Source organism: Lampetra fluviatilis, chromosome 50 (genome assembly GCF_964198595.1).
Source record: "Lampetra fluviatilis chromosome 50, kcLamFluv1.1, whole genome shotgun sequence".
In the NCBI taxonomy this organism is placed as follows: Eukaryota; Metazoa; Chordata; class Hyperoartia; order Petromyzontiformes; family Petromyzontidae; genus Lampetra; species Lampetra fluviatilis.
Window position 1 is genome coordinate 1,314,636 of NC_136324.1, and position 22,451 is coordinate 1,337,086.

Below are 22,451 nucleotides of genomic sequence, written 5' to 3' on the forward strand. Positions count from 1 at the left end.
TCTGTTCTTCAATCCAAGACCGGAATTAATAAAGTAGAATTACTGCAAACGATCAACATTTTTAACCTGTAAGTTTCACAATGAAGTTAGCTGCAAAGTAATTGCTGTATGCTAATGCAGTATGTTAAAGGCATTTGTTGTTTTTTGGCAAATTAACACACTCACAGATGATTTAAGTATAAGATTTTAGGCTTTTAACAAAAGTTTGATTACTTTTGTGGTGCGGACATGATTTCCATGTGAATTTTAAAAATGTAAAACAAACATTAGTATGTACTCATACATTTTAATTAGGGTCTGATTGCAATGAATGTCTTTATTCATTGACCAATGTAACATTGCACTTGTTATTTTTTGTTTACTAGGCAACTAACTTGTAATAGTGTGTGCTTTTTGTGGTTAAAATATACAATATTTGTGTATTGTCAAAATCTATATGAAGAATACTAATGTATCCGAGTCTCATTTGGAGTACCAGAGCGCAACAATAATATCCAGTCTGTCTCGTGTATATAAGCTGATGCGAGTTTCCTCTTCCTCTTGTACATACATGGTAAGCTAAACAAAACACCCATGCTAGATTAATAATACATATGTTGAATAATACTGTTGTCATGTTTTATTTGAAGGTTCTGCATTCGGACACGTGTGCATGAAGAGAGCTGCTCCCTCTGACAAATGAACTGCACCGCTTGCAGTTTTGATATGCCAAGGAGTAAAGTCTAAATAGGTCACCAAGAAAGAAGGAGGTAAGCATGGCGCTGCGTCTTTACCCTCTCGGCTATGCATAGTGTATTTCTCTTTCGAGTGTGCTTCTGTCACAAGGTATCGAAGGGGGCTTTGAAGACAGCCCGTTGCAAGCTCAAATGTAGTGTCCGTAAATGTGAATTTGTGAAATTAACCAACGAAACGAACGCATGCTGTACCCATTTGTACTCTATGGGTGGGCGGGCAGAGGCGTTAAAGAGAATTGGGAAACTTGCTCACGAGTGAAAATGTATTTCTATATTGAAAACTGATTTCTTTAGAATTGATTTTTGTGTTCAGTTGTCATTCCCCCGCATCTTCGACGGCGTGAACGAAGTTCAACATGCCTACGTAATCATTTACAGCCTTGGGGGGGATTGTTTGACCATTCTTCAACATACAAATCGGTGTGGGTTGGTGAAGGGGAACGTGTGAGGTCAAGATCGATTCGGATATCACTGATCAACGGTGTTCGCTAAAACCCGCTAAGCAAACCTCTGTTTGCGAGATGCACAGTACAGTGTGATAACCAATGCATCGCTGTTCTCTTTGATCTTGCTATATGTATGTGAAGTACAGCATTGATGCAAGTTACAATGTAATCTGCATAAAAAAGAAGTTTCCATTCTATCAGTCCCATTCTCTAGACTAATTTTTTATGCACATGAATATTTTCTTTCTATCATTATGTCAGTGTGATAGCCCACCTCCCCTCCCCCATAATTATTCTCATTCAAGCTATTAAATGAGGTGCAAAAAAGCGGAGGTGATTTTGACATCCATTCTATTATCTGCACGGGAGAAGAATAAGTTCCGTGGAGAGAATGGAGAAATCACTGATGGGGCTGTGTGGCTTTCATTGTGTTCCTGTGTCGAAATCCCCTGGGGACTTGGCTGAGTTTAAAGACGTTTCTGAGCTTCCCAGAAAACGCCACGGAGCTCGATAATGGCACGTCATGTGGCAGCAGCAGCTCAGCAGTTTTCAAGGATTTGTATTTTTGTGATCATTAAAATAAAAATAAAATTTAGTTTAAACACTGTCTGGCTTGTCAATCATTTGGTCTGCAAAGCTGTGTTTGTGTCTGGCTTTAATACTTTTTTTACAATGATTCATACTTAAATAGGTTTATTATTATTATCACACATGCCCTCTTTGTACAAGCCAGAAAAAAAAATACAAATGAATGTATTTTTAAAAAATCCCATCGAAATGATCTTTTCTATTTATTTTAATTATTTGCTACTTACACCGAATGCAAATCCATGCTGTGCTCCATGTTTTGGAAAGCAATCTCAAGTGAAATGACGTCTGCCCAAGTCCACACTCCTCATCGTAAGGTTTTATAATTGGCTTCTAAATTAAAATTGCTCCGAGTTTGTGAGCGCCATTCCCAATACGCATATCGTTCTGTCAGACCGGCACGTTGTAGAACTACCGCAGCAAAGCCCCCGTTGAGTAATCCTACATTTTAAATTATCGTCATTTCATCCAGGGGAGCCTAGCTTAAATTATGCAAGTCCTTCTGATCTGCTCCCCTTTTAAAAACAAATACACGAATAACATTGACTTTTGGGAGACGTAAGTATGTATGTACCGGAGCGTGAAAACACACATACAATGAGAGTTCATGTTTTTCCCCACCGTTGGCAATGCCTGCCAATCGATAAGCTACAGTTTAAGCTTTGAGATGTTTTTTTTTGCCTCTGGGATGATTCGGTCACAGAAGCAGCAGCAGCAGCAGTCTCAGACAGATTGAGAGATTACGTGAAGGAATACCAATACCCCCTCTGTGAACCCTGTTTGTGCAGACACCCCATAGTATGCCAATTTAATACCAGTTGAAGGTATCCATTTGCTTGCTGCTAATCCTTTTGTTTGCAGACATGAGCATGTAGTTCTGAGATGTTGCACAAGTTGCATTTTTTGTTGTAACGCTGTGCAGTTTGATATATTTTTTTATAGTCTTCAAACAAAACATGTCCCATGCTGAATCGTTCGAAAATGGTGGTCTCTGTTGGGGTTACTGGAGCCATTGGTTGAAATTCCATATTTGTGGGATAAGTCTGCCACCTTATCATGACCACTTTCATTCATTACCACGACCAGTTCCCACCAAGTGGTGCCCAGCTGTTTGTGCTCGTGTTATTGACCCCAAGGGGATTATGGTTCGCTTTGACTCTGGCCATGAATTGAACTCGTGAGCGCTCATGTTTGCAAGCGCCAACCTAACTCTCTGTCCTGACTCGTGTGAAGCCATATGAAGCTAGAATTTCTAACGTTCTATCCAAGCGGGTCTGGCAGCACTCTGCATTTCAGAAATACATTTCTAAATGTCTAGGCTGAGAACAAGCTCGATATTTAACATCACAACTTGTATTAGCCCAGCTATACGAGGTTGAGATTTTTTACGCTGGAAATTTACTATTATCGTAAAAAATGATATGGAATACCTGCATAGTCTTGCCTCAAACATGAATAAGGCTGAATTAATATTGTGAAGAGGGATATAATTATTATTATTATTTAAAATGTTAATGTTTAAAAAAAATGAGCCTCTATAAGAGTCACTGTTGCAAGTGACCTGCTTGAAATTTTTAGTCATGAGGCACAATCACAGAAGCGATTCATGCGTGCACCACTGCTATGGCAACAGTTTTATGAATCCGCCTTCTTGGTGATGAGGTCATAACCGAGGCAGTAAAGTTTTATTAATAGTCGTTATCTGCATATTCCCTGCCTCATATCTGCACATCCAATGTAGAAATTTGACTCGTGTGGATATGGGCCTGGGTGGTGGATAGTGTTGAACATATAAATCGCGTAACGTAATTCCCTTTGATAGCTAAGCGACATTGAATTTCAAGCCTAAATTGCTTAGGATTATATTTTATGAGTTCATTTTGATCAATGCTGGAGGTGCTAAGATTGTTGAGAAATGTAGCACACGTAGCAGTCCTTTTTCTGAACTTTAAAAACCCATTGCCTTTGTGTGAGTTGGGAGAGCCATTGTTTTCATTGTGAAAAAAACATTTGCACGACCAAATTTTGTGCTCATGCCACAGCTAGAAAAAGGGGCCTCCAGTCGAGGGAGTTCAAGAGAGCCTCTCAAGGGTATTTGGCCTACTTCTCCACACTGGCCAGACGTCTTGAAAGATGTGAGAGTCGTCTAAAACTAAACCAATTTTATTTTACCATGTAAGGCCCACTGAGCTATAGAGACCTTTTTCAGAAGGGACCTGGACACAAACGATAGCTGAACGAAGTGGCTTATCACGTGCACATTTATAGCAGCCAAATACTCTAAAGGCGTGTTGGTGTTGATTATAATTACGGAGGGAAAAACTGGAGGACCCATAGAAAAATCCACGCCACCACGGGGAGAACATGCAAACTCCAAATATACAGGCCTCAGGGTTGGGTTCGAATCCACGACCTGCATACCAGGCAAGGCAGTTAACACTTTGCCACCTTGACTTGCTTATCAACTAAGTGTGGTGTAGTCCAATTTATACTGGACGTACAGAGGTGTGAGGTATTTAAGAAATTTGCGCTATTGCTTCAACTGTCGGGCCACGAGATTGAATAGACCCAACGACCTCTGGTTTGCAAATTCGGTGTGCTAACCATTCCACCGTGGTAGCATCCATCTCCCAACCCCCCCAGTGAAGAAGTTTCCTTGCGTAAAGCCGTATAATAGACTGCAAGTCTTTCAGCTGATTAGTTATTCCATTAACATTGTGGTAAGGCAATTTCAGTTATCGAGTTCACATTACGATCATTAATATTTAACGCTGCTAATCAATTTAATTTATCTACTTGGTCAAAAGTTAAATCACCCTTAGGTGTCAAAAATCGAAACTTGCTTCAAGAACCAAAACCATAACATACTTATAGAAGTTAAAGACCCCCCCCCCTTCCCTGCGTGTATTCTACTAGGCTGTTGGGGAAAATTCTGTTAGTGAGCACATATTAAGGCTTGCCTGGTGCTAGTGTGTAGTGTGCCAGCACCACACCTGACCACCTTTGTCTCCCAAGTCCTGGTTAAACACTGCACCAGGTATGTTTTGAAGGTCGAGTCGACCTGGAGGTGCTCCAGGACCGTTTCGTATAGCATTTGCCACTGATATTAGCGATGGCTGAGGATTGAACCCAGGTTTCTGGGTTCGTAGTGCACTACGTTAACCACTACGCTACCACCCTACATACGCGCTCGCACACAACGACAGCTTCCCTGTATAGCCATTACACACTGTTGGAAAGTAGTGTTGGCGAGCACCTATAAAGGCTGGCACGGCACGCAAGAGGGTGGTACGGCCAGCACCACACTCAAGTACACGGTGTCATTGACCAATTGCTCTGCGCTTTTTGAACAGTGGTGAGGGTTGTCCATTGAGAATAAAGACACACTGCCATGGCCCCCCAGTGACTTTTCTGGCATTGCCCACTGCGGGGAGAGCATGGCATTCATTCCCAGCGCAGTGTTGGTGTTGTACCCCTTCATTTCCAGGTGACCCCATCGCAGGGCACGTATTATGTCAACTTCTCGTCTTACGGCACTTGCTGGGTATTTTTGGCGTCATCCTCACGTCTCGGTTGTGGTGGTTTGGGGGAGGGGGAAATGCAGAGGGGCGCGTTAGGTAGTTCACGCGCGCGCGGAGATATCCTCTGCAGAATCCTTCAGCGGCTGTGTATCAGTGGGTTGTCACCTGAAGTGGCCCGTTCAATAATGAGAAGCTAAATATAACGGGGGGGGAGTGGAGGGAGTGGTTGGCCGAGTCGCTGTGGGGGGGGGAGGCTGGTGAAGTGCGTAGGCAACATGGGAGGGGGGTGCTCGTGTTGGTGGAAGCAGTGGTTGTTACCAAGGGGGAGTGGCAGCCAGGGCATGTTGGTGCACGGTCCATAAGTGTCAGTCTGACATTTTCCAACTTTAATCTCCAAAGCAGCTTACCAGTCATAAACCATAACATTGCTTTCTGTATCATAGGGGTTATTAGGGGGGGGGAGGATGGGGTGTGTTGTGTTTACGTTTCCTTTTGAAGGCTTATTTATTATCTTTGCTGCTTTTACGAGTACACTTGCATCTTTATTTCGGTATTCAATGTAAGGGATATTCTTCCGAAATGTGCAGTGATAACGGCTAAGCACTGCTATCACATGACGTGCGACAGGAGCCTGTTTGGCAGATTTGGGTCACGTAACAATGCTCTTTAGAGATATTGCGTGTTGAAGGCACACTCCATAAAATGACGATGGCATTGTAACTGATGTCGATATTTAACAATATTCTCAAGAAGAAACAGTATATATATTTCTCGTAAATGCCATGAAATATTATTCCATTGGGTTTCGAAAGGTGATTATTTCATTAATGAAAACATTGGAATTGCTCCTAAAAATTAAACAAGGGCTCTCTGAAAGATGCCTGAACATGAAGTGGCAACAATACACGACACTTGAGTCCTGTAGGCCCAGAGATGATCTATATCGGAGCAGGTACATATCGTGGACTGGTGAGTCCCACTCTCTGAGCTGGACCAGAGACGTCTTCTGATCGCGGTGGAATTGTCCCGGTGAGGGTGGAAATTGAGCGGCCACGGCGCTGGCCAGGATAGTGCCGCCACACTGCTGCCCTGGTGCCTTGATATGCACCCGCTGGTGCCTTGATATGCATCCTCCGCCGCCTTATCGAACGCCGGCCGCTTGTCTTTTTTTTTATTCCAGCGCTCCTCGTCTCGCAGAAAGAGGTGGGGGCACAAGCGTGCGATATTTGCCCCCCACCCGCCTACCGCTCGATGGGCTCCACCTGGGCTTGGGGCTCACGGCATCGCGTCTCCATGCACTGCGCCGCGATTGTTTTGTCCGTTGCCTGTGTTTTGCGAGCGTGCCTGGCGTACCGTCCGCGGCAAAACGGCTTGGTCCTGCCGTGCCTCGGCTATTGGGAATACAGTGAGGCAAGCATTTGGCTTGCTAGGGGGCTATGACTCTGCTTAAGTCGAGCTTAAAATAGGCCATATTTCCGTGATGCCGCATTGCTGTAATGTCTCCTACTGTCTCAGGGGCCCACCGCTCGGAATATGCGTGGTGGTGTTGTTGTTGGTCGTCTAATACCTGATTCTTATCAAATTTAATGACGCCACAACCTACATTCGATAGATCAGTGGCGTAAGGTAACAATGGTCACGCGTCGCCGGTGACGGAGCTTTTGGAGGTTTGTCACCAGAATGCACCTGGTCTGTAGAAGTGCTGCTCCCAGCCCTGCACCGTGTCTGCCTATTCCATGGAAGCTGTTGCATTCTTGAAGCATTTTTTTTCCATTTCATTTCCTGCCCAGTATTAATCAGTGTTAGAGCGAAATGACAGGAAAGTGACCTTGCTATGTTCCCACTTTGAAAACATAGTTTGTTTTTTTTCACGAGAAAATCAACAATATTTGTGCAATCTAACATGATGGCAGTGCTGATCAATGTTGCTTTGTTGCCTTGAGTCGGGCCATTATTCAGGTTTTTCGTTTGTAAATACATTCAGCATTTTTTATGACACGCGAGACATGTTATCAATCACCTTAATACCACCATGCATCATGGGCTACAGACGGGCACAGCGCTGTGCTTCTGAATTGGATAGGTCAAGTCCAATCAGGCGGGGTTGGGGGGGGGTCATCCCTATTCATGAGCAGGGTCAGATCCCAGCCGCCTGGGTCTGATGGTCACGCGACTCTTCGCATCCTCCTCTACGAGTTGCTTTTCACAAATAGACCTTTGCCAAAGGGGGCGGGGCGTGAGTGGCAAATTGATTGAAGTTGGGACTGAACGCAAATAAACCCCGCTGAACCGGGCATGCTTTCCCTGCACGCAAAGTCACCCTCGGTTCTCGCTATGAAATATTTACGTTGCAGAAACATTCTTAGGCAGACTTTTATACATAAGGTCAAATGGTCTCCCATGCTCAAATGCGCGCAAGTGTGGCACCCTATCTCAATTGGTGGCCCCCGACCAAGCTCGCGGTGGAAATTCCTCGTTCCCATGGCCGGCGGCGGGGGGGGGTGCATTCTTTCAACAGGATGACCACAGGTTAACTCCTCTCCCGTTCTGAGATGCCTGCAAGTGTCCCGTTCACCACTGAATCTCGGAACAAGCAAGCGGCTCGGCGTAAATTTTATTTAGAGGCATAGCGCTGTTATTGTTAAAGACCTTGTCCGCCCCGCAGATAACTGTAGCGAAACGACCGCACTCTTCGATATCTGGAGCCAAACTGTGCCACGCGCCCTCCTGCATGGCCTTGTGGGAGCCTCGGTACCCATAAAGTAATTTTTTTTCTTCTGATTCTCTTCCGATGACATGCGTCGTCACACGTCATCTGAATGGAATCGGAAGAAAAAAACCGACGACGTACGAGTACGTACACGTACGTCGTCGGAATGGCGAAGGGTTAAACGTGTGCCGTCCAAAGTAATGCTCGTTTTTACCGACAACCGGCGAGTCCGAGCGCTGCACCAGCAATGCTGCCTGGCCCTGAGAGAGAGAGAGCCCTTGAGGTGGCAGCAGCGGTGGCAGCAGCGGTGGCGGCAGCGTCGGCGGCAGCGTCGTACACGTCGACCGTAAAGATGGGCCTTGCTAATGGTGATGACTCGTGCGTCCCCGGCGTTCTCCCCTGTAATGTTGATGGATGTCTCTGCACGGCTTTGTTGATCGTGCACAAGTGTGCACAACTCATGTTGTGCCTGTGTACAGACGCGGAGATTGCGTCCACAGCAATCACACCATCTGGCCTCCCGCGCATTGTGTTTATTGCCTCTTATCTAGGAGTGATCCCTGCTGAAATTCAGATGTCGGCTGTAATGGGTTTTATGCAAATGCGTGGCGCTACGCTACCTGTGAAGGAGGACGATGTAATCATCTTACTAGGAAGGCGCTGCTATTAAAAAGCGCAAGTGAAGGTTAACATAAATGCTTAGAATTGAAACTCCTGGGGATAATTAATTAATTGTATGGCATATAGAGGTACTGTATTCCAATGCGTCATCTGTGCAACGAACGCTTGCTTTTCCACTCAATTAAAAGTATATTTACTGCGAAGACCAGTGTATAATATCCGTGTACTTGCTGCTATCCATTTGCTAATAAATTGGAATGTTCATATTGAATACATTTGTAAGTGTCTTGTAATGAATAACGATGAAATATTTCCTACCTCTATTTTAACACGAAGGTCTCTCCTCCCAGTGCAGTCATTCGAATTCAATCTCCGACTTTGTTTCGAACGTGAAGATTTTTTTTATAAAAAAAGCACCGATGTTTTAGTTGGTAAGACATTTCCCAACATCATCCAATTGTAATGGCATGTGTTGGCAAGGATTTGCATTAAAACGAAAACAAAATGTTTAATTTAGATGTTAATGTTTAACACCTTCGCAGATCAATTATTATGATATAGCGTTAAATGTGTTCACTAAGGTAAATTTGAAATGTTGTAAGATGATTTAATTTAGAGGAATTTTTTCGAGAATATACTGCAACTATGCGTCAATACCTTTTTCTCAGAGTTTTTAATTGCTATTTATGCGATAACATGTAATTAAAGGCTGAGAGACCTTGCAAATGGCAGGTATTTGCTCATTTCAAATATATCTGTGTAATTCATATTCCTCACTTTTATAATAAGCAATGCATCTCGTACCAACTAATTAACTTTTTCGCCGCACCAAGCAACTTGAACGATTTTATAATTTTAATGCTTCCCAATTTATGAAAAAAATTACTACAGCCTCATTCATAATGCAGTATACGTTAATTGATTTTTTTTTTACATAAAGTCAATTTATTGGCATCCTTAGATTTGTGCCTGGCCAGCTGCCCCATGATTAAAAGCCATATTCTCAAGTGTAGCAAGTTGATGGTCCTCAACCTGGTGACCAGTGGCTGTACAGAAATCATTGTGTGACATCTCGTTTCGCATTTGATATGGCCACAGTCCAGTTCTGAGCAAAAATAGCAAAATATCGACGTGACTGTCATGTGACTAACATTCTCTTCGCGGAGCCGGTTGGAATAGTGCACCCTCTTGCTATGTAGAGGGTAAAAAACATGAAGAATGCAATTTGTAGCACGCACGATGTTTCACGGACATAATCGACCGTACCTCTAAAGCGAGGACCCAAGCTCAGGCAGGAGGTGAGCCCTTTAAGTGTTTCTTAGAAGTCACAGTGGATTGAATGCTGCTGCTTTTTATGTCTATATTTTGAACTTAGCCAACCATGCTAATCTGAGGTGCGGGTGAAGGATAACAAACTAAACACAAACAGCAGTTCTAAATAAACAAGTTTTCAGTCGAGATGTAAACGTGCATAGCTCCAGTGACTTCCTAATATCGGAAGGAAGAGCGTTCCAGACGGCCGCAGAAGCGCATCTAAAAGCGTGCAATGCGGTGACCACCTTTGTTCGATGGCTAGCCAAAAGTCGCTGCTGCTGCTGCTGCGAGGATTACCGGAATTCGCTTGCTGGTTTATACTCCTTGACGATATCAGCAAGGTATTGTGGTTCGTTTGTGGCATGCACTTTGTGTGTAATGCTTGCGACCTCGTAATGTATTCGTTCGGCGACCGAAATCCATTGCAGCTATGAATGTGCAGCAGCACCAGTAGGATGATGATGATGGCCACGTTCCAGATGGCGGTGGCTGCCGCGGGGAAACGACGGCCGGCTGTGATGACGGCCCTGCTTTGGGGTGTAGAGACGAGCGTGTGAGTTGCGCTGCGGAGAGTTGAAAGAGGCCAGTTGAATTATGTTTTTTTTACGGAGAGTGCCGTGAAACCTCACTTTTGCGGGACCCATTCTGACCACGGCTTGCGCTGCCGTGCGAGATTTAGAATCGAATTCTTTATCTCGTTACCAGACGCTGATTGCTTGATTGTTATCAATTGGGAAACAATGAAATCATAAATTAAGGCGTAGATTATGTGGTTTTGTTTGGAAATATACAAAACTAGAGGTATGCGTGCTAAGTTTAGAACCCACAATTTTTTCCAAGTTATATTTTGCAAAGGCATAAGACTCCGCCCCCCCCGATTTGGGGGATGCTAGACATCATAATTATGGATTTTCTTTACTTACATGGGTGGCAATGTTCTGAGTGATTCGCACGTCTTGTGTGCATCTTCCTGCACAGAATCTGAATATGTATTTATACTGGAGGAATCCGATGAGCTATAAAGCTCTTTCACAGATGTCTGATAGGGTCACGGGATCAGAAACTTACAACAACAAACAATTCAGAACATCACAGGAGTGCAAAGTACAGGAAAGGTAAACAAATCACTTAAAAATATGCAAATAAAACTTAACAATTGTTTATCTTACCAGGTAAAGCCCACTGAGCTATTTGCTTTTTATCAGAAGCGACTTGGCCACAAATGATAGCTGAACGAAGTGGCTTATGTTGTAATTTATAGCAGCCAAATACTCTTAAACGCATGGTTCTAAATGTCGATGGAAAAACCAAAGGACCTGGAGAAAAAATCCACGTAACCATTGGGAGAACATGCAAACTAGGTGTCAGGGTCGAGTTTGAACTCCAGACCTCCTGCATACCAGGCGAGGTCGTTAACATCTCGCCACCGTGGCACATCTACCACTGACTTGTGCCCGTGCGTGAGTACGGCCGTTCGTGAATGCACACCAACCCGCCGGAATGCATTTGCAGCCATGTCCACCGAGCAAGGGATTTGTTTCGAGCCGTTTAGCAGCATCGTCAGGTTGCCTGCGCTGCGTGCGAGCGCACAGACCGTTTAGCGCCATCCGTGTGCCGTGGGAATCCGGGGCAGCGAGAAGTGGCACCCGCGTCGACCGCCTCTTATATTTAGCCGTGTGAAGTCACCAGTGCACATGCTGGCTACCTGAGCTTATATATATAAACCCACTCTTTCTGCCCTGCAGCCTTTCAGCCCGGGGAAAAAGCACTTCGCCGTGATTTCTTGCCACACGTCGTGTTGTTGGGCGCTGTGTTCGTAGGGCTCCAGCAGTGGGACAGATCGACCGCACTTGCAGACTCCGAACCTTGTCGAAGTGAGGTCAGCAACAACACAAGGGGGGGGGGGGGAGTTGAGTATTTTTTTTTGACGACCGCAGAAGTCCGTTTTGTGAGCGAGCAGCTCCGTTCGCGCAGGAACGGCTCTTTGAAAACCCATCTCCTTATCTCTCGCTGCCTGTGGAACCTTCACCGCCCCCCCCCTCCTTTCTTCCTTTCTCTTTCAGCGCCACGAATGAACGCAGCTGCTCAGGACGCTCAGCGGGATTTTCTTCTTAACCCGCGGCGGAAATACTGGCGCACTGGAGTTCCTCTGAGCGCCGTGAGTACGAGGCAATTAGAGCAAAAACGCACAGCACGCGGTCCTCGGCGGAGCCGGCGTGCACGCGAGCACGGCCGCTGACGTACGCTCCTATCGATCCGTGCCCTCCTTCCTCTACTCGTGCGCACGCACGCACATGCTCTGCATGCACATGCATGCTGTAACGACAAAAACTAAACGCGCGCATTGCCGGCCAGTGAACACTGTTGATATTGCCGGAGTTTGACGTTTGGTGCGCGTGTTCGTTTGAATGCAAGTTTTTTTCGCGCATTCGATAAATTGGCCTCCGATTTCAAAGTGTGCGGCCTTTTCACTAAAATGTCAACGACATTGAGTTGTAACGTGAAATAATTGCCGTCATTTCCTCCCGTCGGTCTCATTGGTACATCGTTCAGCGACGTCTTGCGGGGTATGCACCTAGGATTTTTTCGCATCTGGAAGCGTTGCCAACAACTGACACTCGGCACTTTGGCAAGGCGGGAGACAAAAGGATTCCGTCTTAATGTAATTGCATGGATACCGTTTTATGATGCAGCGCAATGAGTGAGCGAGTTTTGGACTGTGTCGATCCTCGTGAAAGAAATTTCCCAATTAGGGGAAAAAACTTGATGCATTGACCCAAAGCCTTTAATGCCAATAGCTTGATGTTGTTGTATGACAGTGTTTGCATTCGGTTAAAACCAACAGCAAAGTGAGGGTCAATATCTTTCAATTGTGGGATGGTGCTCATTCGTACCCCCACGAAAGGTCACCATCCGTGTGGCAGGGGCAAGGTTATCCTGAGCACGACGACTCCTGTCAGTGGGTTGGTCCGCGGGACGAACCGATGATTGGGATTTTGTATTTGCGACCTACACATGGGGTCAAGTCTCCCAGCCATAGCTCACCCAGCTGCATCGATCTTTAGTTGGCGGCATTTCTGATTCGCAGAGATGAGCTGTTCTTCTCGAACTGTCTCTCGTCAGTGCTTCAGTGGCACAAAGGGCTCGTTGGGATCCTGGTGCACACGTGACCAGCGGTGCCCGGTGCCCAGCGAATTAACGTGATCTTATCTTCTTATCTTAAGGGAATGTATATGGCGCCTTAATCAGGCGCTTTACAAAAGGAATTAACAACGCTGCAACATATGAATGTAATGGCGGCGATGAGGTGGATGAAATAGATGAGAGGAAGCAATCTGTGGCGCGTGAATTCGGTGAAAGCGAAATTGATGACGGTAGATTATGATGATGATGAATGGATTGAATGAATGGCGAATGAGTGAGCGAGAGCCATATAATGAGACTATGAAGAGGGAAGAGTATAACGGTGGTGGTTGAGGGGGAGATTAAGGGGGGTCGTGGGGTGAGCTAGAGAACAAGTGAGTTTTGAGTGAGGGGTGGAAACTAGTGAGTGAAGGTGACTTTAAGAGAGAGAGAGAGAGAGAGCGTGATTGAGCGTGAGAAGGAGAAACGGACAGAGACGGCAAATTATTGGGCGGTGTGCGGTAGTTTGCTCGCGATCCACTCGCGGCTTTGGCTGACAAATGTGAGGTCGCAGTGCTCTTGAAAGTATGGGCAAAGCTCGTCTATAACTCCGCAAGTGGACTCGTGAAGGTTGAAACCTGTTGTGCGTGCACGGTGTCGGCATCTCGTGTATAAATAATTATAATCCCCGCATCACTTACCCCGTCGTGAATTGCATCGATTCGGTCAAATTGGCCTGTCGTTCATTGACCGTCCTACAACCTCGTGTGGTATTTTTTGTTTCTGTATTTTTGTTGTCTCGTGTATAACTATTGTTCTTTGATTCTTGAGCCTTCAGCGGTCTACTGCGAAGTGAAACCACCGGAGCTGTGCGCCTTTAAATTTAGATTGAAAACGGATTTCTATAGAGCTGCTTTTTGTGTTTAGTTTGTGCTTCCACCGCACCTCCGATTCGCTCTGTTGGCTACGTACGGTGCGAAAGAAGTTATACACACATACATACATTTGTGGGGCTAAATTCATGCGTTCATTCTGTGAAGGTTCACAGACATCTGATAAATGTATTCCAAATGCATAAGTGAGTGAAGCCAAGCTGTGGCCAAGTTGAGGGTGCTTGTGAACACGAACGTCACCGTCCAGCAAGATGAAGGTTTGTCTGACAGAGAATTCAATGTCATCGTCGTCGTCATCACTATACTCGGCAATGATCAATCCACTGCTAGATGAAGGCCCCTTCAAACTGTCGGCATCTCTTATTACGGTCCTGTGGTGCAACAATGGACCTAGCACCTGCGCTCGAGCTGATTTCATCGCTCCATCTCCGCAGCGGACGTCCTCTTGGGCACAAGTCCTCGCTTAGCTGCCACCGTCCTTGGTCTCGAACGCCAATCGTCGTCCCGTCCAGCGACCAAGTGTGCTGCCGAAGCCCGTTTACTTTTCTCAGTGCTCAAGAGTGCCTTTATTTACTAACTTTAAGATGAAGAATAACACCTTTGGGACGTGCTGATTTTTGACATGTTTTCCAAATTAGTTTTTTTTTTCAAAAGCAATTCAGAAGTGTCAGAACATGCTAGGATATTGCTCAAAACATCCGTCCGAGAGCTTTTCAGATGAGATATTGATCAGAACGGTCAAGTAGTTGTGCAGAGTGAGATTCGTACAAAGATTAAAACTTCACCGTTACAGTACTTCATTGCTGTCATCATCATCATCCTGATTCTTGTCATCAATACATCATTTATCACAGCAGTTTCGCAGACGGATTGCAAATTGCTATAAGTAATTTCAACCATCGATTCAATTTAAAGTAATCATAGTGTAATACAGCTAAGCTGTGTTCAATTCATTCGCTGTCCAACTCAGTTTTTACTTTAATGTACCCTGTGGAATACATTTTTTTAATGTTTCCAACGGAGATGGAAACTGTTGAGGTATTAGCTCTGTCCATCTGCCTAAACCGTTGGGGGGGGGGGGGCGGGAGACACGGTTACTCTTGTGAAGACGATCCAATAGGCAACAACAACTTCAGTTGCTATCAGGGTCTTACCCTGCAGAAATCCGGCCACATTGATCAAAGGGTTGCAAGAAACATGAAGAGGAAAGCAGCACCACGAGGATCCGCCTTGCCGTTGATGCATTCTCTCGTTATTCGCGGTGAGGAATACGTTTTGGACATGTTTGTGATTTTAACACGGAGGCTTTCGCGACCAATATTATTCATAATATAGGTTTTTGGGTCAGATCGCGTTATTTATAAATGTGTCGTAACCCTCCACCACCCGACACGGCCAAACAGTAAAAAATGTGTCACGTTTTTCAAAGGACAAAATAATTCACTTCTTTAGCCCACCGGTGTGCTGAAGAGAGAATCAACAGCATTTTGAAATTTGAGTAGCACGACGTTTCGCTGATAATTACAATCAGCTTCATCGGGCAAGAATGAAGTCACCCTGATGCTGCTCTATTTTAGACCGGAAGCAACAGGAGAGCTTCACCATTCTTGCCCGATGAAGCTGATTGTAATTATCAGCGAAACGTCGTACTACTCAAATTTCAAAATGCTGTTGATTCTCTCTTCAGCACACCGGTGGGCTAAAGAAGTGAATAATTTTGTCCTTTGAAAAACGTGACACATTTTTTACTGTTTGGCCGTGTCGGGTGGTGGAGGGTTACGACACATTTATAAATAACGCGATCTGGCCCAAAAACCTATATTATGAATGCTTGTGAATAGCAAATTTCGCAGATTATGATATTGGCCTAGGAAAACGTTTTATTGAATACATGAAAATGACATATCACTTAATCTCATCAATGTCTCGCATCACTTTATCTCTCATCACTTTACGCTCCCCATGCAGTGGTATGTAGTTCCGCATGCGGTTCGCGGGGAGCCAAAATTGCGGCTCGCAGGTTCGTGAATATCGAGGGAATACTGCGCTGTGCATGCCTCATCATCGTGTGTGATGTCTCGTGACGTCACACTTCAGTCCTCCCTTCCCCGCGTTCCCGACGACGTCGTTACGTGCAATGTTCACACGCTCGCGCGCGCTGTTTGACATCTCGTTGCGCAGTCGTCAGTCCGAATTAAATACTCCATAGGACGTAATGCGTGCTATAAATTGTTACAGATTGATTGCACGGGCGCGATATTGTATCCTATGTTTTTAATTTTGCGTGGGGCTAATTGGTCCTTGACCTTTGCACACCACCGAATGCTTCCTGTGGCGACGGAGGGGGGTTGTGCTGTTCCAAGCAAGCACAACAATCGGCTGAGCCCATCCCCCTTCAGAGGATGAAGCAGCCTTTGATTCGGTGCCTGTTTTGCATGACCGAGGGGTAGCCCAAGCACGTGTTGTTGTTGACCTTTTGTTTTGTTGTTGATTTTGCGTTCCCATGCTGCACACCTCCGGGGCCGCACCCCTGGGGAGTCTAGACAAAACGTGTTCATTTGCCCTGTTAATGTCTCTTGCATTCCGTGATTCATAAGGAGGATTTTTGTTTTGATTCCACGCAGTTTAAGCGTTTATTCACGCCGACGTTGGCAGTGCGCGTCTTACGCGAGTATCGTTGCTGTTGCTCTCCGTTTATTGTTGCGTTGTTGTTGCAATTAAAATTCCATTAGTTCACACTTGGGCTGATAAATACAAATCACACAGCGCGCAGAAAGTTCATTTTCAGTACGTATATTGGGGGATGGTGAATGTGGTTTTTATTGGGAAGCAACAATTAAACTTGTGGTCAAACAACACACATACCAATCGGCCCTGACCAGCACGGTGAAGTATGGTCAAACAACCTCATCCACATGCCGTGACTGATACATTTACTGCCCATAGTAAAATCAATGCCGGGTAAAATTCTGTCCAAGTTGGTCGTGTGGGTTGTTTGACCATACTTCACCTCGCTGGTCAGTGGGGATTGGTGAAGGCCTGGCTGTGGCCATACTGGGTTCTATTGTAAACTAGCATTTTGCCCATCCTAGCACGGAAGCTGTAATATTAAAGAAAATTGTATCTTGTGTAAAAAATTTATGGCAGTGAATCTTGCACGAAAGTATGTCATCAAACACTTCACTGCATTTCACTGTAGCACTGTATTAATGGCAGTGAATCCAGCATAAAACGAAGTACTAAAACACTTCACTGCAGTTCACTGTAGCACTGTATATAACTGACCTTCAATTTGTTCAAATTCACTGCTCTGATACTTTATTCTCTTCTGCTTTCGGTCGCTGGGTTGAAATAATTTGGAATTCGATACAATATCTGGAAAATCACCGAGAAATGTCTATTTTACCATAACGTAGAAGCATAAATTAGACTTATCTTTTGGCTCAAGTGCTGAAGAAATTAATAAAGACACTAAATCCACTTTGTTGCTGCATAGAATTGTTTATTAGATTCACTTTCAATAAAGAAACGTCAAAACTTAAAGCGAATTTGCGACTTTTTTATATTTCCGCTCGACCTTCTACGTGAGTTTAAAAATCCACCCGCTCATGAATATTAATGACCGGGGGGAGGGGGGGGGTGCGGCATGTGGAGTGACGTCACGCGCGTTACACACAAACATACATTCTTGGCTCATCAAAGTAGCAATTGCCAGTAATGCAAGATGTAGCCAGAAACTGAACTCGGGCTACCGGGTTCATAGGGCAGTGGACGTACGACTACCCCACTGCCACCCCATCATATTGGAATATAAAATACTCATTAAATGTATTTAAAATCACTCATTTTATGTTTAAACATGTATACATGTACATAATGCTCATTTGTGTGTATTTAGAGTGTTTTTTTTTTCTCCTTCATACCATGCACTTTCATCAAGAATTAAATTGGTAGAGACAATATATACGTGCATTACTAGGCAAACACTAATATCGGTATTGTTTAAGTTTTGGATGACATTTCCAAGACCCATGCAGGAGCCTCTGTTCCCTTCTGTTGTTTTTTTGTCCCCATCTACCTTTGCACAGGATCACTTGATGCGTAACCCGCTCCCCGCTCTTACGCCCGGGCATCTTTATTACGGCAATGCACAGCAGCGCGATCTGCAGCTGGGGGGCCAGCCGCTCGCCATGAAGCTTAACCTCCAACCTTGAAGCAGCGCCACGGGCCACGCTGCCCCCATCGCTTCCCCCCGGCTCTCGTGCGGCGAGCTATCAAGAGCGCCAGCGCCTACGTCTCTTCCACTCGGGTGAGCTGGCGCCGCCGTCATTGCACCTCGCCGCGGCATTGACGAGCTCTGTGGATTTTACCCCGCGCCGGGTCGGTAGATTGAACCGCGGGGTTGTGAGGTAATGTTTCGGAAGCGTGCTCCGAACGGAGGGACGCCGCGGGTTGACGATTCAGAGCCCATGGTACGTGGGGTGTGCGGGAATGGGAAAAAAAGATGGTCAGACAAATCAAATGGAGCCGTCGCTGAGATGTGGTTTTGCTCGTTAACCTCGGTGACTCCCCTTCTCTGAATGCATGCGGAAATATAGTTGTAATGGCTTACATTGGCAGCTGCAACCGGTTTTCATTTTTTATTTCTTTATATGCCACAGCAAACTGTTCTTGAACCTGCATCCATCATTAGACACGCTTATTCGCTTGCGAGCGCTTGATAATAGACACATGCAGCAGGCATTAAAGTCCAATCGTATTCATTTTCCCTTCTGTTGCTCGGGAAAATGTAAGCACAGATGGCGGGAGAGGAAATAAAAACGGTGCCGTACGAGAAACGGTTAAACCCGCGTTAGTCCTGGGGCAGCCGTGTCACATGCGTTCTGTCCGACGTTAATTAAACGTGCCTCGGAGCCACCGTTTCATTGGGGGCAAATTGGACGATGTTGTCTTCGTCTCGGCTAGCGGTGCTGGGGCCATACTCGGAGGCTCTCTCCCTCATTGGGGAAAAATGCGCAGATGGTGCTCATTCCCATTTCCCCGTCGCACGCTTGCTCGCGCGTGCAGAAGCATGAAAGAAAAAAAATTGGGGCGCGGCTCCGACGGATGAGTCGCGTTCACGCAGAGAATAGTGAGGAGGGCTGCCTTCGAAAGCCCTTTCCGTGACGATGCCTTCGGCAAAAGGCTCAATTGCGAGACCTCCCCGGCGGTCCCGGCGGACTGAAGGCGATTCGTATTCAACTCCGGGAACCGCTCGTAAAAGGCGGCAGATATGGGGGAGAAGGACAGACCCCCCGCCCCCAGCAACCTCCACTCCCGCCACCTCCACCGACAAGTAAGCAAATAAATTCATAATGCTATAAATAAAAGGGGACAAAATGGCTTTGAACCATCTCGACTATGATAAAAAGCAATAATTTATATTTCGTCTCCGTGCTCACCATAAGCTTCAATTCTCTTAAGCCTCATTGCAACTTGCCCATGATTCGACTTGCGAGATAAATCAGATGTTGGCGGCTGGCAAATGCCACTGTTTGGGGCTTGTGGCTGGCCTCCCTGGCAAGGTGGAATGCTTCCGGCAGGCTTTCGAGATCACACTGCTGCCTGCTCGCACTTGCACAATGTCGGTGATCTTTTGCCAAAATCAGAAGATATGTTTTTCTATTCATCATTGAAGGCAAAAAAATCCCCAAAACTAATATTTTATTCGGATTGATATGTCCCGTAAGCTCAATTTGGTATTCCTTTGGTTCAATATGTAATTACGTTGTGAAACTTTTGTTTACGGTGGTCATTTCAATTAAGTATTTATTTTTCTTCAGCTGTACATTTCTTCTGCATTGCCTCAAAAAGCACATTAACTCAAGCACTGCATTACCACTGGCAGAAAGATAACAACAACAACAAGAACAACAAAACATCTCCTTTGTATTTAATGCACATAGAAAAACAGGTCACGTCTGAATTCCGCTTACGTACCGTCTACCTCATGCGTAACAAGCTTGCGTCTGATGCAAATGAGATGTGACATCTTCAGTCTGATTATGAAAAGAAACTGCATAGAAAGAAATCTCTCAAGGGTTATACATGAAAACTAGAACCAAGCTGCCTAATTAGGAAGCTTTGATGCACAGCATTTTCACTCGTTTAAAAATTAAACCGTTTTCTTCATTTTAACTTTGTATGCATTTATTTAGTAAAAAAAAATCCCAATAAAAATTAAGATTATACCTGCCAACTTGGGATTGTTGGCAGGCATATAAACTAAACAATTGTATTTCACTGAACTATTTTTTTTATTTTACCAGGTAATGCTCACTGAGCTGTACAGCTCTTTTTCAGAAGCGATCTAGCCACAAATGATAGCCCAATGAAGTGGCTTATCACTGTTGCGGTTTAAATTTGTGCCCTTCATGAGGTTGGCACACCCTTCAACAGTGGGATGGTGGGCTTGGGTTAGTAAAGATGAAAACAAATCTGTACAAAAAATAAAAGGACTAATGGAGATAATCTGTAACAGGTGACTAGCCTTATAGTGGTCACCCTAACTCCCTCGTGCACACAGTAGGCATAAGTGTAGTGTGTGGTCTTCTGTGTGTAGGGATTACGCTTCTGTATGTTGTTATTTTAAAAGGCTCAGGACCTGCAATTTCTTGCTCATGCCACTGCTGCCAAAAGGGCCTCCGCTAGTGGGAGCTCTGGAGAGCCTCACGATAGGGTATTTTGACCTGCGATTCCACGCTGGCCAGATGTGTCCTACACTTTACCCCACCACACGCGGTCTTGCCGATTGACTGACCCAGTTATATACTGCCGGGTGGACAGAGGTCGGGGGGGATTTAAGGAACGTGCGCCGTTGTTTCGGCTGCCATGCCGGGAGGTTGAACCGGCGACCGCTGGATTGTAAGTCCGGTGCGCTCACCATTACGCTTTTGTGGCAGCAACTCACTTGTGTGTGTGTTTTTATATGTTTTATAATTCTCCCTCAAGGTACACCCTGCTTCTAAGGGTGGCTTGCGACATTGGCAGATGACATTGGGGGGGATTGGTGGGGAAATAAACCGCAGAGCATTTATCACATGATAACGCTCTTTCGCACTTTTTCAATTTCCCAGTGAAACAATAGTGATATTCATCTCCAGATAGGCTGAGAATATGTAAAGGAGCGTCGCTATGGGAATGCAATGTGATTTGTTGGCTTTTAAAACCTAGCACTGACTAAATATGCTGAAAACGACACTTTTTTTTACATGATGGATAAAGGTGAAATTGGATTTTGCAGCTTTCCTGCTGTGAGACGATGCTTACTCTTACAGTTACCAAAATTAGATGTTAAGTGCATTATTTAGATGCAGTTTTACATAACGTTATTACCTTGATCTTCTTTCGAACTTTCTCAGAATTGTCCTCCCCTTGGGCACTAAACGGCTGTATAATTGACCGATGTATTGTATGCCGTTAGTAATTTACGCGGAGCAGAGCACATGAGATGATGATGATAATGATGCATGTGGGTTTGGCATAGTTGCTCCTCGCTGCTGGAATGACTGACCAGAGCGAAGTTGTTTTAGCACTCGTGGTCAAATGTGGTCCCGTACAACTGGTTCAGTTTTTGCCAATTTAAATAGAAACTGGCAGCCACTACATTGGCCACATCCGAAACTGTCATTTTGAACAAACTGAATCGGGCTTATTCGTTTGACATATGTGTTCAGTAATTATGTTCTGAGAATAATCTGCTTCTGACCTTCTACATTAGTAAATTGCTCGGCGCTCTGTAGTATCCAAGCAAATTCCAACAAATGCCTTGACAGGCACCCTTTGGTCAATGACTATATATTAATATTAATTTATGTGGCAATGCGCCACTGAGCGAGGCCAGCATTGATTCAACCAACCTGTGCATTACAGTCGACAGCTGTGTGAAGTTTGGTTCATCTTTGGAAAATGCAGTGTATACTCTTTGATTCTTTCGGTACACGATCATCATCATCTGATGATCTAATGATCATCATCTGATCATCATCTGATCATCATTTGATCATCATCTGATGATCTAATGATCATCATCTGATCATCATATAATGATCATCATCTGATCATCATCTGATGATCTAATGATCATCATCTGATCATCATCTGATGATCTAATGATCATCATCTGATCATCATCTGATGATCTAATGATCATCATCTGATCATCATCTGATGATCTAATGATCATCATCTGATCATCATCTGATGATCTAATGATCATCATCTGATGATCATCATCTGATGATCTAATGATCATCATCTGATGATCATCATCTGATGATCTGATGATGGATGCTTGTGTTGCGCCCGAAACGTCGTGATTTATTTTATTTCATACCTACGTAACTTTACCGAAAGAGCCAAAGAGTATGAATTCCTGCAGTCACGAAAGCTTCAAATCAAGATTAAATGCAGTGTATTTTAGATCAGGTCAATATGTATATTACAGTGCTTGGATTTAAACA

The 22,451-nt window shown here is 44.8% G+C and overlaps 1 protein-coding gene across 3 annotated transcripts in view; it reads left to right on the forward strand.

The window, feature by feature from the left end:
- Positions 1–22,451, forward strand: part of LOC144948607 (kelch-like protein 9) — a 116,310-nt gene that overhangs the window by 22,041 nt on the left and 71,818 nt on the right. For 2 of the 3 annotated variants that reach the window (XM_078878199.1, XM_078878198.1), the window contains exons 2-4: positions 630–749; positions 11,998–12,092; positions 18,039–18,259. The gene's annotated coding sequence lies outside the window, so the exon portion shown is untranslated. The remainder of the gene's footprint in view (positions 1–629; positions 750–11,997; positions 12,093–18,038; positions 18,260–22,451) is intronic. The other variant, XM_078878200.1, reaches the window with a different exon arrangement.